Source organism: Hyla sarda, chromosome 5 (assembly GCF_029499605.1).
Source record: "Hyla sarda isolate aHylSar1 chromosome 5, aHylSar1.hap1, whole genome shotgun sequence".
In the NCBI taxonomy this organism is placed as follows: Eukaryota; Metazoa; Chordata; class Amphibia; order Anura; family Hylidae; genus Hyla; species Hyla sarda.
The window spans coordinates 293,065,447-293,082,263 of NC_079193.1; the positions used below are offsets into that span (position 1 = coordinate 293,065,447).

General features: G+C 46.1%; 1 protein-coding gene across 9 annotated transcripts in view; it reads left to right on the forward strand.

The window, feature by feature from the left end:
- Nucleotides 1–16,817, forward strand: part of FAM110B (family with sequence similarity 110 member B) — a 282,271-nt gene that overhangs the window by 104,314 nt on the left and 161,140 nt on the right. For 4 of the 9 annotated variants that reach the window (XM_056521991.1, XM_056521992.1, XM_056521990.1 and 1 more), the window contains exon 1: nt 13,754–13,956. The exons of the other annotated variants lie outside the window; for them this stretch is intronic. The gene's annotated coding sequence lies outside the window, so the exon portion shown is untranslated. Of the gene's footprint in view, nt 1–13,753; nt 13,957–16,817 lie in introns of those variants that run through there. 9 annotated transcript variants of the gene reach the window in all.

Consider the following 16,817-nt stretch of genomic DNA (forward strand, 5'->3'; position numbering starts at 1 on the left):
CAGTGTTCCTCCCACATTAGGCAGGTAGTGTTCTGCCACATTAGGCAGGCAGTGTTCCTCCCACATTAGGCAGGCAGTGTTCCTCCCACATTAGGCAGGCAGTGTTCCCCCACATTAGGCAGAAAGAGTTCCCCCACATTAGGCAGGCAGTGTTCCCCCACATTAGGCAGGCAGTGTTCCTCCCACATTAGGCAGGCAGTGTTCCTCCCACATTAGGCAGGCAGTGTTCCTCCCACATTAGGCAGGCAGTGTTTCGCCACATTAGGCAGACAGTGTTCCCCCACATTAGGAAGACAGAGTTCCCCACATTAGGCAGGCAGTGTTCCCCCACATTAGGCAGGCAGAGTTCCCCCACATTATGTAGGCCAGTGGTCTTCAACCTGCTGACCTCCAGATGTTGCAAAACTACAACTCCCAGCATGCCTGGACAGCCAACGGCTGTCTGGGCATGCTGTGAGTTGTAGTTTTGCAACATCTGGAGGTCCACAGGTTGAAGACCACTGATGTAGGCAGTGTTCCCCCACAGACATACAGCCTCCAGCCATATACAGTGAATGGCTGCAGGCTGTATGCCTGTGTACTGCCCCACTTCAGTGCTCTGACCACCGCTCCGTCTATAGCAGTAGGTCTCGGGACCGGTGGTCGGAGCACCGAAGATGACGTGATGCTGGTCACTTACCAAGCTGGCCAGCGCGCGTCTTCCTCCTTCTCTATCCTCTGGTCCTCGGCGCCTTTGTTTCCATGGGCGCACGCACGGGACGTCAGTCACGTCCCGGCGTGCGCTACGTCCCGGCGGCCCTGCCTTAACACGGGGCCGCAGGGAGTTAATAGTGATGGGGGGAATTGCCCCGTCGCTACAGGACGGGCAAACATTGGCTCTGCTCGGGGCCCCAAGCAATTGCTTGGTTTGCCTGTCCTGTTGCGACCTCCCCTGCCGAACCCTGGTACTGACTCACCGAACCCCTGGGGTTCAATCGAACCCAGGTTAAGAACCACTGGTATAAAAGATTACAGTAGATTAATGTGTTCAGTCATTTAAAGAACACCTCATATCTCTTTTCATAAGGACAACCTCCTCCCCTTTAAGCTCATGCTTTATTGCTAAAAGTAGAATGGCAAAGAGGAGTCTGATAATAGAGGAGAGACCAGCTTCCACCATATGCTGCGTTACCCATAAGCACATTGACCATTTCTTGGGGTATGTGATGTTCTGCAGACATTCCTGCACACCGCTTCACAAACCAAACAGAGATCTGAGTAAGCCTTTTGCAATGAGGATAGATTCAGAGGAGACCATGAAAGAGTCGGGTATGATTGACACTGGTATGAGAAATGTCTGGGGAAGTGTTTTACAGCATTCTTGTACAGCTATTTCTCATAGCTAACAATCTATAGGAATTTCTAATGGCTGTCCACGTTTGTTGTTGGCTTTGTACTAGGGGAGAAACTATCACTGCAGCAGCAATGGTTTCTACAGGGCCAAGGACCTCCAAGAGCCCGGGCTGTGCCAGGCATCTGACTTGCATAGTGTGCCCGGTTATTTGGGCTAGCGCTAGTGTTAACGCAGATACAGCCGAAGGCTACAGCAGAGCAAAAGTCACTGGCTGTCCCCCCCACCATGTACTATAATAGGATGCTGGTTGAGGCTTCAAGAGCACACAGGTGACATTAGTGGCCCAATGCCGATGTCACAGTTAGTCAAACCCCTGAGGTTCTCAGCGGCCCCATGGTTTCTTTTAGGCCACAGGTCTAAACCTGTCTGTGGCCTAGGAGGCCGATATAGAAGAAAGAAGCCACAGGAAGGGTAAGTGAGTATATGTTTTTTTAGGTAATAGAAGACGCTGAAAATGCTGAAAATGCGAGGAACCTGAGCTGTTTTTCGAACTGATTCTGCAGAAAACATTCATGGCTTGAAAACAAAATCTTTATCATGGGCTGGATGGAGAAAAGGAAAAAGAATGACTTTAGGAAGACGTCTCCTGTAAGCCACTGGATGGAACTGCACTGTAATCACTTGTATGGTCTGCTGAGCTTGTGCAGAGCTGGTATCTACCACTATATGGGACAATCTATGGGGAGAAGATAGTTGTAGTACCAGCCATTAGGTGGTGGTAAAGGTCATGGTGTAGCTGTATTATCTGTCCTTACTGCCGTTATTAGTAATGTTGGACTTGGAATAGTAAGATTTAGTAAGTGTAAGATGGCAATATACATGGTGATGTCCTTACTCCTTGTATAGCTGTATTATCTGGTAACTTTATGACTGTAATATCTTGCAGATAACTATCATTCATACTATAGATAGGCAGTTTTGATGAGGCAATTTATTTGTGGGCCCCACGGCCCTGACTTTCATTATACAATGTATAATAGGACTGTACACTGCTGAGGTACTGTATCTAAGCCTGTCATATGTTATATGTCCTAGCAATGCCCTGCCAGGTGAACTAAAAGTTTGCTATGGGGCCCAGCCTTTTATAGTTATGCTTTGAACCTAATGCACCCTTACAACAAAAGAGACGCTACTCTTGTAACACTTACGGAGGTAGTAGATTCACTGTTCCTGTGTGGATGATGGCTTGGGCCATGTTGGGAGTCTAAGGTGCCGCTGGTTTTCACCAGGGCCCGCCGTAAAGCGGGAAGGATTGCTGCGGCAGGCGATACCCAGGTCGCTACCCCTGACACGACTTGTCCACACAGGCTGCTGAGGACATACGTGGCACTAGAGGGATTTGGCAACTCGTAGTAAGGTAACAGAAGGTCAGGGCAGGCGGCACAGGTACGTGGTCAGGAGCATAGCAGAAGGTCAATAGGCAGGCAGCACAGGAGCAAGGTCAGGTCACAGAACAGAAGGTCAAAACACAGGTAGGCAAAACAGGGAAACGCTTTCTCAATGGCACTAGGGCAAACAAAGATCCAGCACAGGGAAAGGGAAGTATTGACCCTTTAAATCGCATGGCGCTGGCATGTGCGGACCCTAAGGGAAGGGGATGCATGCGCTGGCGATGCGCAGGCAAAGAGGAGCACGAGACAGCGTGGGGTAAGGAGATGTTCCGCACAGCGAGTCCCAGAGCTGCTGGTAACAGGAGGAGGGGAGCGCTCAGGGTCAGAATGAATGACCGGAGCGCTGCTTGTAACAGCTCTGTATTCCAAATGTATTTTTGGTTACAAAACCATACCATTTGTATAAAACTAGACATAAATCAAGGCCTTCACTGAATAAAGATATTTGATAGCTATAGACAGCTATCTTGCCCAATTGGCCTATGCACGCTCATCTGATCTTGTGTCTTTGGAGAGAGAGGATAAGTGTGTGCTTATCTACCAAGACTGAAAAATTTGGGCAAATAAAAGCCAACAGCTGGATACTTATCTCCCCCAAATCTGCTGTTAAGACTGGAGGGAGGTGGCGATGCATTGGGCCCAGAATATTATATGATAATGATTAAATGAATCCCCAAACATAATAGGGATCTTACCTCATGTGAGAACTATTGCCATATTTTCTTGATGAATAATGACATTTAGTTGCTTACCAAAACATTAGCTCTAAGAATGAATTCCTTCATTTCCTCCTATATACACCAGACCAGGGCTTAATACTGGGCACACAGGTGCTAGACAAGACCCGCAAGATCATTGATCTTAAAGGGGTACTCCACTGCTCAGCGTTTGAAACAAAATGTTCCGAACACTTAGAAACGGCGCCGGGAGCGTGTCATGTCGTAGACCCGCCCCCTCATTACGTCATGCCCCGCCCCCTGAATGCAAGTTTATGGGAGAGGGCATGACAGCTGTCACGCCCCCTCCCATAGACTTGCATTGAGGGGCGGGCGTGACATCATGAGGGGTGGAGCTATGACGTCACGAGCTCCCGGCACCAGCTCTAAGAGTTCGGAACATTTTATTCCAAACGCTGACCAGCGGAGTACCCCTTTAAATGTTTGATGCAATCCAACTGGGGTGAGAGCTTGGCTGACTGTAAGGGCATGCTGCTTTCATTAGATGTAAGGAAAGATTTTGATTCTCTTACCTGGGATTATTTCTTTTTTACCCTGCAGAGGTGAGGAATGGCTCCAATGGTCAGATATCTGCGATCACGCTAATGTCTGCCATTAACACTTTAGATGCTGATCAATGCTGATAACAGCATTTTTAAAGTTGAGGGGCTTTAGAGACACCATTTGGACCTCCCACCGCGTGATCGCAGGGGTCCGAGGTATTTTAGCCTCCTTTCTGCCACTCTCTTGGGATCTTCTTGTAAAGTCTCCCGTCAAGCAGGTTGGACAAGTAGATCGCCGATATTACCGATCAGTGCTATGCCATTACATAGTATTAAACAATACGAAATACATGTGCAAACATTCCACACATTTGCCTGATCTATGCCGACATGTCATATTCTTCCTGCGGATGCCGAAATCAGACTTTCTGCAGCAGAGACATCTGCTGCGGAAATTATGCTGTGTGAACAGTGCAGCAGAATCCCATTTTACAAATAAAAAAAATTATAAATAAATACATAACATATATAGTATTGCCGTATGCAGAAAGGTAAACATAATATCATGCTAATGATCCTGTATGGTGAATGGCATAAACTTAAAAAATTGCCGACTTTTATTCGCATTGCGTTCTGGAAAAAAAACTAATCAAAAAGTCACAAATACGCAAAAGAGGTGTCGATAAAAACTAAATCACAGCGCAAAAACTAAGTGGGGGGTTTGGTTGTTTCTGTCAGGATCCGGGTTGGTAGTGGGAGAACACGGAAGTGGATCCTCTGTGTCAGTGAGGCCATGGCGTGGGCCGTACCAGGGGAACGGAATCTAAGGGGTTACTGGTATTCACCAGAGCCCGCCGCAAAGCAGGATGGACTTGCTGCGGCAGGTAACCCCCAGGTCGTTCCACCCGATAGCGACTCAACCTCACTGACTACTGAAAAAGGCGCGGTACACAAGGACTAGGCAAAGGCAAGGTCGGACGTAGCAGAAGGTCTGTGCAGGCGGTAACGGTTCGTAGTCAGGGGCAACGACAAAGGGTCTGGATACACAGGCAATAGGCACACGGGAATGCTTTCACTGGCACTAGGGCAACAAGATCCGGCAAGAACAGGAAGGGGAAGTGGGTTTTTATGTGTAGGGAGTGATTAGGAACTGATTGGGCCAGACACCAATTAATGGTGCACTGGCCCTTTAAATCTGAGAGACCCGGCGCGCGCGCGCCCTAGAGAGCGGGGCCGCGTGCGCCGGGACTAAGCCAGAGGACGGGGCAGGTGAGATGATCGGGATGCGACCCGCGGGCAGGCACGTCCCGCCGCGTGGATCGCATCCCCGCCGGGGGACACAGAGCAGCGCTCCCGGTCAGCGAGTCTGACCGGGGTGCTGCAAGGATCAACAGGACGCCACGAGTGCTCCGGGGGAGGAGCGGGACCCGGAGCGCTCGGCGTTACAGTTTCTGGGCGTATTATATTTTGCTTGGCTATTTAGGAAGTTCACCAATTGTTTATATTAGAAATGTTGGATATTCTGAAAAGAGCACATGTCCAATGCTAGCAGAATGCTTGGGTGTATAGGTAGAGGTATTAGCAATAGAGAGGGACATGCTCATGGGGGAAGGAAGAGGTATTATCAGTAGAAAGAGGTAAGTGCTTATGGGTGTATAGGGAGAGGTATTAGCAATAGAGAGGGAAGTGCTCATGCCGCTGTACAGACATCACTTGGAGTATTGTGCGCAGTACTGGAGGCCGTATCTCCAGAAGGATATAGATACTCTAGAGAAAGTTCAGAGAAGATACTAAACTAGCACATGGATTGCAGGATAAAACTTACCTGGAAAGGTTAAAGGACCTTAACATGTATAGAAGAAAGAAGAGACAGTGGGGATATGACAGCAACTTTTAAAAACATAAAAGAAGAAGAGCATATTTACCAGAAGAAAAACTACCACAAGAGGACATACCGTATATACTCGAGTATAAGCCGAGTTTTTCAGCACGTTTTTCGTGCTGAAAACACCCCCCTCGGCTTATACTCGAGTGAACTCTCCACCCGCAGTGGTCTCCAACCTGCGGACCTCCAGAGGTTTCAAAACTACAACTCCCAGCAAGCCCGGGCAACCATCGGCTGTCCGGGCTTGCTGGGAGTTGTAGTTTTGAAACCTCCGGAGGTCCGCAGGTTGAAGACCACTGCGGCCTTCAACATCATCCAGCCCCCTCTCACCCCCCTTTAGTTCTGTACAGTACTTGCCTCCGCTCGGCGCTGGTCCGGTGCTGCAGGACTGTCCGGAGAGGAGGTCGTCCGGTGGGATAGTGGTTCCGGGCTGCTATCTTCACCGGGGAGGCCTCTTCTAAGTGCTTCGGGCCCGGCCCCAGAATGGTCACGTTGCCTTGACAACGACGCAGAGGTACGTTCATTGCCAACGTACTTCTGCGTTATCGTCAAGGCAACGCCTCTATTCTGGGCCCGAAGAGCGGAGAAGAGGCGCCCCCAGTGAAGATAGCAGCCCGGAACCACTATCCCACCGGACGACCTACTCACCGGACAGCCCTGCAGCACCGGACCAGCGCAGAGTGGAGGCGAGTACTGTACAGAACTAAAGGGGGTGAGAGGGGGCTGGATGATGTCGAAGGCCGCAGTGGTCTTCAACCTGCGGACCTCCGGAGGTTTCAAAACTACAACTCCCAGCAATCCCGGACAGCCGATGGCTGCCCGGGCTTGCTGGGAGTTGTAGTTTTGAAACCTCTGGAGGTCCGCAGGTTGAAGACCACTGAGGGCGGATGATGTCAAGAGGATGATGAAGGGGGGGTGTGGGATGATGACAAGGGGGTGATGAAGGGGGGTGTGGGATGATGAAGGGGGTGGGGATGATGACAAGGGGATGATGAAGGGGGGGTGTGGGATGATGACAAGGGGATGATGACAGGTGATGATGATGAGGTTCTTGATGATGACAAGGGGATGATGAAGGGGGGTGTGTGGGATGATTACAAGGGGATGATGAAGGGGGGTGGGGATGATGACAAGGGGATGATGAAGGGGGGGGGTGTGGGATGATGACAAGGGGATGATGACAGGTGATGATGATGAGGGTCTGGATGATGACAGGCGGTGATGATGATGAGGATGTTAATGACGGGTCTGGATGATGACAGGGGGGATGATGTATTTCCCACCCTAGGCTTATACTCGAGTCAATAACTTTTCCTGGGATTTTGGGTTGAAATTAGGGGCCTCGGCTTATACTCGGGTCGGCTTATACTCGAGTATATACGGTAGTTTTAAATTAGAGGGAAAAAGGTTTAAAGTCAAATCAGTATGTCTATCCTGTTCTCAATCTTCATTCTGCTTCTATGGCCAACAGGGATCTCTGCAGCTTAGCTGATCTCCGGCAGTGATTATCCCATCTCGGCCAGTGATTGGATGGGCGGCAATATGACATATTGTGCCTGGGCCTTGGTCTTCTTTCTGGTATCTGGGCCCAATATGTCAAACTGCTGCTCCGCCAATCATTGGCCGAGGCAGGACATCACTGTGGCCAACGATTAGCTGAGACCGCACCAGATGACAGGAAACCAATACCGGGACATTGGGGAGAGCAGCGAGAGGTAAGTCCGGGGAAGTGTGTCCCCAGTTATTTCAAAACGACATCTTCCAGCATACTCAAACAGTCTTTGGCTGACATGCTGAGCGTTGTAGTTTTGCAACAGATGGAAGCTCACTGGTTGGGAGACACTGCCTAAGGGTACGTTCACATGATTGTTACCCGCTGCAAATTACGCTACCATTCACTTTAACGAGTCCACTAAAAGTCTGCAATAGTGGCAGATTTGCAGATTGCCGGCAGACCCGTTAAAGTAAATGGTAGTGGAACCTGCAGCAGCAAGGTGTGGAAATGGAATAAGATCGTTAGGCTAAGTTTCCACCTAGTTTTTTTTTTCTGGCAGTTTTTGGATATCTGCCACTGCAGTTTTTGAGCTAAAGTCAGAAGTGGATCCATAAGGGAGGAGAAGTGTAAGTCCTTCTTTCATACGTCCTATTCCTTTTGAATACACTTCTGGCTTTGGCTCAAAAACTGCAGTGGCAGATCTCCAAAAACTGCCAGAAACAAACAAAGTAGAAACTTAGCCTTATAGGGACACAATGCGAATAAACCTAACGCGTTTCAACTTTGACATGCGGTCTTAATCATGGATACCAAACAGTATAAGTACGCTCGTGCCTAAATAATCCACTGCTGCTTGCAGTAAAAATGACATGTTATATTTATATGATTAAAATGACACCCAATTTATATAGGTTTTGTTTTATTTCACTACTAATGGATAGAATGTTTTGTATTAAAAATAGTATTCTTAAAATCGTCCTCTTTTGACCCCTATAACTATTTTATTTCTCTGTATACGGGGCTTTACGAGGGCTCATTTTTTTGCGCTGTGAACTGTATTTTTTTTGGTACAATTTATTTTTTATGGGACTTTTTGAATTTATTTTTATTATTTTTGTTAAACTGTTATGTAATTTTTTTTATTTGGTATATGAAGTGATTTTAGTCATTGATTATGTGGTTTACCCCTTAAGGACCAGACCAAATTTTCGTTGTTGCGCTTTAGTTTTTTTCCTCCACACCCCCTTTAATACCCATAAACCACCTATATAAGGGCTTGTTTTTATCGAGACCAATTGTACTTTGTAATGCCTTCATTCATTTTTCCATAACATATGCTCCAAAAAAATTATTAGCAAAATTTAAAAAATAAATAAATAATTCAGCGAGTCTTTTTTATGCCATTCATCATGTGTTCATACATGTAATCTTGATACTTTAGGTCCGCTCGATTAAAACCACACCCAATTTGTATAGTTTGCTTTATGTTTTACTAGTTTAAAAAAAATGGTAAACTTTGAAAAAAAAAAATGTAATTGCCATATCTGACCCCTATAACTTTTTTTGTTTGTTTACGGGCTGTATGAGGCCTCATTTTTTGCGCTGTGATCTGTAGATTGTATTGGTACCATTGCAGTATTGATCCAACTTTTCAATGGCTTTTTTCTTATTTTTTTTCTGGCATATGATGTGATACAAATAATGCAATTCTTGGGTTTCCTTGGTATTTTTTTACATTCACACCCTTCACCATATGGGATAAATAATGTCAAATTATAATAGCTCAGACAATTACGCACGCGATGATACCAAATATGTTTATTTTTATTATGTTTACGTATTTTTTATGTGGAAAATGGACACAAAAAGGGGTGATTTAAACTTTTGATATGAAAAGGGTTAATGTATGTGGTTTAAACCTTTATTAAACCTTTATTATATATATATATATATATATATATATATATATTTTTTTTTTTTTACTCCCCTGACTAGATTCCGCATAGAGATCAATGTAGTTCCATAGAACTGCATTGATCTGTGTGCTCTGCGCTCAATTGATAGAGCCTGGTCCAGCCAGGCTCTATCAATCACAGAGCAACACACACCATGGATAGAGAGGTAAGCCCTCCGACTACCTCAGCAATGGATCGCCCCCCCCTTCCCTGCAAACCTCCTAATTGGCAATGTCCGGCATTAGCCGTGGGTCCCGGTTGCTGATAGCAATCGGTACCCATGAGGTATGAAGCACGATCAGCTTCTGGGGTTAACTGTGTAGGTGATGTAAGGAAACCAGTTGCAGACGATATCATTTTATTGCTTATATTTTAATAGTTCGGACATTTACGCGTGCGCTACTATATGTTTATGTTTTTGGACAAATACATTTGGCACTAACCAACATAATGTATTTCTGTACACATACGTGATATGACAGAAGGGGGTGGAGAACGGGGGAAGGAGGAGATCCTGGAACTAAAATGAAGATCTGTGATACAACATATAAAGGTATAATAATTTGAGCTATTTAAATTAACGAGGGTAAAACACCCATAGGAAAAAATAATAAAAAACTGGCCTGATCTTCCTTATTGGATGAATATATTTACTGACATTCTGTATTATGACAATATTTTATAAGTCATAGTCAACTTTTATCTACTATGTCTTCCATTGTTCTATTTTGAAGAATAGTTTTTTGTATTCAATAATGGTTATTACAGAGTTATAATTGAGTTGATTTCAACATTACTCGCATACTTATCATCAGCATTATGACACAAGAAAAATGTGTTTATATATCTTTTATTTTCTGTATATTACTTTTCTTTAATACTTTTATTGAAAAATGTAATAAAAATTTTTGAAAAAGGGACCCTGCAATTTTGCCGCGGGTGTCCCGATCAGCTCCATTGAACTTTGATTGCAGCGTCTAAAGGGTTAATGCCGGACATTGGCCAAATCAGCAATGTCCGATATTAGCCATGGGTCCCAGTATGGGGCCCAACGAGGTATGAAGCACACTCAGCTACTGGGGTTAACTGTGTAGGTGATGTAGGGTAACCAGTTGCAGACGATACAATTTTATTGGGGGAGACTTATCAAAATTTGTGTAGAGGACGAGTGGTGCAGTTACCCACAGCAACCAGATTGCTTCTTAGTTCTTAAAAATAAAAAGAAGCCATCTGATTGGTTGTTATGGGGATTTGCTCCACTCTCATCTACACAGGTTTTGATAAATCTTCCCAAGTCTTCTGTGATCAACATTGAATCTTGGCTAATGATGAAAAAGCACGATCACGTTTCGTTGCAATTGCATTTTGTTTGTAATTACATCATATCAGTTTTCAATAGTAAGTAATGGAGGCATTTCACTGTAGTATTGGCAACTGCAATGCAACCAAATCGTGTGTTTCCACCCTACAAATAATAGATTTAGATATTTATGTCTTCTTGGACTAGGAATAACATAGAAACATAGAATGTGTCGGCAGATAAGAACCATTTGGCCCATCTAATCTGTCCAATATTCTGAATACTATGAATAGTCCCTGGTCCTATCTTATATGAAGGATAGCCTTATGCCTATCCCATGCAGAGGCTGTACAGCAAAAAGTGACTTATCCCCTACCCACAGTATAGGGGATAAGTGTCTGCTCGCAGGGCGTCCAATGGCTGGGAACCCCTCAATCTCCTGAACAGGCCACAGCTCTCTGAAAGGAACACATGCTGGGGACAGAACACACTCCATTTATTCTCTATGGGAGCACCAGAGATGCCCGAGTGCTGCACTTGGGCATCTCTGGAGCTCCCATAGAAATTAATGGTGCGTGTTCCGTCCCCAGCACTCGCTTCTCTCGAGACATGGCCCGCCTGTTGGACTCCTGCAATCAGATCCTGTGGATAGGTGATAAGTTACTTTTCGCTGCACAACCCCTTTAAACTTCTTTACTGTAATTGGAGATACCATTTATGCAGGAAGGTTATTCCATGCATCTACTACTCTCAGTAAAGTAATACTTTCTGGCGGCACTGGGGAAGAGGCAATTGTTTATAAATGCAGCAGCCTGGGGCATATGGTGCTAATAAGAAAATTGTGCCAGAGTAATGAATCAAAGCTTTGTGGTCAATATTTAGGTTGTTCTGAAAAAGTGAATGCTAAACTCTGAGTAAGGGTAGGGTCACACTGGGCAGATCCGCAGCGCATCTCATTCTGTGGAGGTGCGGATGGCAGTCACAAGAGTGAGCTCCCTGCTGCAGATGGATATCTCTGTGTGGCCACTCATAGTGAATGTGCAGGCACTGTGTCTACAGCAGGAAATCCGCAGCTACAAGTGGACACATAGGACTATCCGGCTGCAGCAGGGGGCTTGCTCTTGTGACTGCCATTGGCACATTTGCAGCTTATTTCTCAAATGACCCTACCCTTAAGGCTAGGTTCAGACTACGGAATTTCCGCCTGCAATTCCGCTTTGAAATTGCAGGCGGAAATTCCGCTTGCTAAAATGTATAGTGTAGTGAATGGGTTTCCGTTCACAAATTCACACTTCGGAATTTGTGAAGCGGAATTTGTGAACGGAAAATCCGCTTGGAAATTTCCGCCTGAAGAATGGTGTTGCTCTTTCTTCAGGTGGAAATACTCGCGGAACACATTGCAGTCTATTGGAGACTGCAGTGTCCGCACGGTTCTAGCGCTGATTCAGTCTGTGCTGGCCGCTCTCGGAATCTCTGGGCGGAAATTTTCTGCCCAGAGATTCCGTAGTCTGAACCTAGCCTAAAGGGGTACTCCACTCTAAACATCTTATCCCCTATCCAAAGGATAGGGGATAAGATGTTAGATTGCGGGAGTACTGCCACTGGAGACCCCCGTAATCTACAGGCTAGCAGCGGCAGCATCCGGAACATGGAAGCCTGCAGCTTCTGCGTTCGTGACATTAACGCCACACCATTCATGTCACGCCTCCTCCCTTGACAGGAATGGAGGGGGCGTGGCGGCTGGCATCGCCAGTCATTGGGTACGGACTGGAGTTCGCTCCGGCACCGAATGACAGAGATGCTGCAGCAGAGATTGCGGGGGTCCCCAGCGGCAGGACCCACGCGATCTAACATCTTATCCTCTATGCTTTGAATAGGGGATAAGATGTTTTCAGCAGAGTACCCCTTTAAAGAAAAAAAGAAACAGAATAGTGTTTCCCAAAAAGTGTTCATCCAGCTGGTGTAAAACTACATAACGCTACATAAAGTCATAAAACCTCCAGGACATGCATGTCCTACCCTTAAAGGGGTACTCTGGTGGAAAACCTTTTTTCTTTAAAGGGGTACTCTGCTGAAAACATCTCATCCCCTATTCAAAGGATAGGGGATAAGATGTTAGATCGCGGGGGTCCTGCCGCTGGGGACCCCCGCAATCTCTGCTGTTTTCCACCGGAGTACCCCTTTAAAAGAAAGAAGAAACAGAATAGTGTTTCCCAACCAGTGTGCCTCCAGCTGTTGCAAAGCTACAATTCCCAGCATGCCCGGACAGCCAAAGGCTGTCCGGGCATGCTGGGAGTTGAAGTTTTGCAACAGCTGGAGGCACACTGGTTGGGAAACACTAATGTTAAACTGTCAGAAAAATATAATGCTGGGTTCACACATAATATTTTGATCAGTATTTTTAAGCCAAAACCTTAAAGGAGTAGTCCAGTGGTGAACCCAGTGGTGTACAACTTATCCCCTATCCTAAGGATAGGGGATAAGTTTGAGATCGCGGGGGGTTAGACCGCTGGGGCCCCCTGCGATCTCCTGTACGGAGCCCCGACAGCCCGCGGGAAGGGGGCGTGTCCACCTCCGCACAAAGCGGCGGCAGACACGCCCCCTCAATACAAGTCTATGGCAGAGCCGAAGCGCTGCCATCGGCAATCTCCGACTCTGCCATAGAGATGTATTAAGGGGGCGTGTCGGACGCTGCTTCGTGCGGAGGTCGACAACCCGCTATCTGGCCGGAGAGTCTGGTCCCCGTACAGAGAGATTGCAGGGGGCCCCAGCGGTCGGACCCCCCGCGATCTCAAACTTATCCCCTATCCTTAGGATAGGGGATACGTTTTTCACCACTGGACTACCCCTATAAGTGGGTTGAAAACACAAAAGGGGTAGATTTATCAAAACCTGTGTAGACTGGTTGCTATGGGCAACTTTTCCTTTGCACATAAATCTTTTTTTCATAAATCTCCCCAAACCGTTCACAAAAGTGGAGCCTCTCCATCCGCTGAAAGGAAAACCAAAACCATCATTAGCAAGGTTACCGCTAGGTGGCGCTGACACTCCCGTCCACCAAGGTTAAAATCCCAATAAAAAGCACAAAAAAAAAAAAAAAAGAAGAAGAAAGATGAAGCATTGGTGAGATCCCTCCTCCCTCCCCAGGAAGTGGAAGGGCTGAGCTGTTCCTGCAGGCTGGAGGAGGCTGTGTAATTCACATTGGCAGTGCTCTGTGTGTCTGCCCATCAGCAGGGACCTCTCACCTTAGCGCCTGCCTTCATCACCTTCTCCTGCACCGGTGCCATTGTGCCGGGGCTGCAGCTCTGATACACAAAGGTGAGATCTGCTTTTCCTTTCTGTCAGTGCTCAGGCTTGATGGGTTGACTTGCACATTGTCCCAGCTGATCAGCTGTGCATGGTCATAAAGCTCCCAGGACACATGCATGTGCAGGGGAGTGAAGTCCTGGGTCTAGCACTGGCCATTGCAGTGAAATGATAGTAAATGTTGCATTGTGTGCAGTAGTAGTAGTAGTGCCCAGAATCTCCCATTGACTGCTCATTGTTTGGTTTCCTCTTCCCTTTGTCAGGGCTATTCTCTCCAATGGACTATTCACTTGAAGTAAAGGTTTTCTCAGGGACTTGGCTTTGTTTATGATGATTTTCTGTTGACATAATAGTCCAGTATTTTAGAAGCAGAAGCTCTTGCAGGTCTATGCCTGGGAAGCTGTCATTGCTTCTTTGTTCTTGTATCAGTCTATAAAGCGAAATATTCTACCGTAATACAGTGTTTTGCAGCCAGTATGTTGCAAAACTACAACTCCCAGCATGCCCGGACAGCCGAAGGCTGTCCGGGCATGCTGGGAGTTGTAGTTTTGCAACAGCTGGAGGCGCTCTGGTTGCAAAACACTGCTGGAACATAAAGTAAGTGATTTGTTATAGTGATGCCCTTACTAGACCCCTAAGAGAGAAGACCATTGAAACATGGGATTTGTAAATATTTATAATAACATTTATTATAAATGATAGTCTATTGTACTTTTATATCCATTATCCATCCATTATGTCTGGTGCCTTACAATGCCAGTCACCAGTGCAAAACCTTCCAGCACCCAAGGGGTCCAAACAAAATATAAGTGGCTGTCCGGGCATGCTGGGAGTTGTAGTTTGGCAACAGCTGGAGGCACACTAGTTGCAAAACACTGCTGAAATATAAAGTGATTGTTAAATTATTTTTGAAATGATGCCCTTACTAGACCCCTAATAGATAAGACAATTGAAACATGGGATTTGTAAATATTTATAATAACATTTATTATAAATGATAGAGTCTATTGTACTTTTATATCCGTGTATACAATATATTGTAGTTAGGCAACAGCTGGAGGCACACTAGTTGCAAAACACTGCTGAAATATAAAGTGATTGTTAAAATGATGCCTTTACTAGACCCCTAATAGATAAGACTATTGAAACATGGGATTTGTAAATATTTATAATAACATTTATTATAAATGATAGAGTCTATTGTACTTTTATATCCGCGTATACAATCTTTATTGTGTAATGTGTCTGGTGCCATACAATGCCAGTCACCAGTGCAAAACCTTCCAGCACCCAAGGGGTCCAAACAAAATATAAGTGGCTGTCCGGGCATGCTGGGAGTTGTAGTTTGGCAACAGCTGGAGGCACACTAGTTGCAAAACACTGCTGACGTATGTGTTTATGTGATTGTTAAATTATTGTTGAAATGATGCCCTTACTAGACCCCTAATAGGTAAGACAATTGAAACATAGAATTTAGAAATATTTATTAGAAATGATAAATACAGAGTCTTATGTACTTTTATATCCACGTATACAATCTTTATTGTAAGATGTCTGGTGCCTTACAATGCCAGTCACCAGTGCAAAACCTTCCAGCACCCAAGGGGTCCAAACGAAATATACACTGCTCAAAAAAAATAAAGGGAACACTAAGATAACACATACTAGATCTGAATGAATTAAATAATAGTGTGAAATACTTTCTTCTTTACATAGTTGAATGTGCTGACAACAAAATCACACAAAAATGATCAATGGAAATCAAATTTATCAACCCATGGAGGTCTGGATATGGAGTCGCACTCAAAATCAAAGTGGAAAACCACACTACAGGCTGATCCAACTTTATGTAATGTCCTTAAAACAAGTCAAAATGAGGCTCAGTAGTGTGTGTGGCCTCCACGTGCCCGTATGACCCCCCCTACAATGCCTGGGCATGCCCCTGATGAGGTGGCGGATGGTGTCCTGAGGGATGTCCTCCCAGACCTGGACTAAAGCATCCGCCAACTCCTGGACAATCTGTGGTGCAACGTGGCGTTTGTGGATGGAGCGAGACCTGATGTCCCAGATGTGCTCAATCGGATTTAGTTCTGGGAAACAGCCGGGCCAGTCCATAGGATCAATGCCTTCCTCTTGCAGGAACTGCTGACACACTCCAGCCACATGAGGTCTAGCATTGTCTTGCATTAGGAGGAACCCACGGCCAACTGCACCAACATATGGTCTCACAAGGGGTCTGAGGATCTCATCTCAGTACCTAATGGCAGTCAGGCTACCTCTGGCAAGCACATGGAGGACTGTGCGGCCCCCCCAAAGAAATGCCACCCCAGAACAATACTAACCCGCCGCAAAATCGGTCATGCTGGAGGATGTTGCAGGCAGCAGAATGTTCTCCACGGCGTCTTCAGACTCTGCCATATCTGTCACGTGCTCAGTGTGAATCTGCTTTCATCTGTGAAGAGCACAGGGCGCCAGTGGCGAATTTGCCAATCTTGGTGTTCTCTGGCAAATGACATTCGTCCTGCACGGTTTTGGGCTGTGAGAACAACCCCCTGTGGACGTCGGGCCCTCATACCACCCTCATGGAGTCAGTTTCTGACAGTTTTAGTGGACACATGCACATTTTTGGCCTGCTGGAGGTCATTTTGCAGGGCTCTGGCAGTGCTCCTCCTGCTCATCCTTGCACAAAGGCAGAGGTAGCGGTCCTGCTGCTGGGTTGTTGCCCTCCTACGGCCTCCTCCACGTCTCCTGATGTACTGGCCTGTCTCCTGGTAGTGCCTCCATGCTCTGAACACTACGCTTACAGACCCAGCAAACTTTCTTGCCACAGCTCGCATTGAAGTGCCATCCTGGATGAGCTGCACTACCTGAGC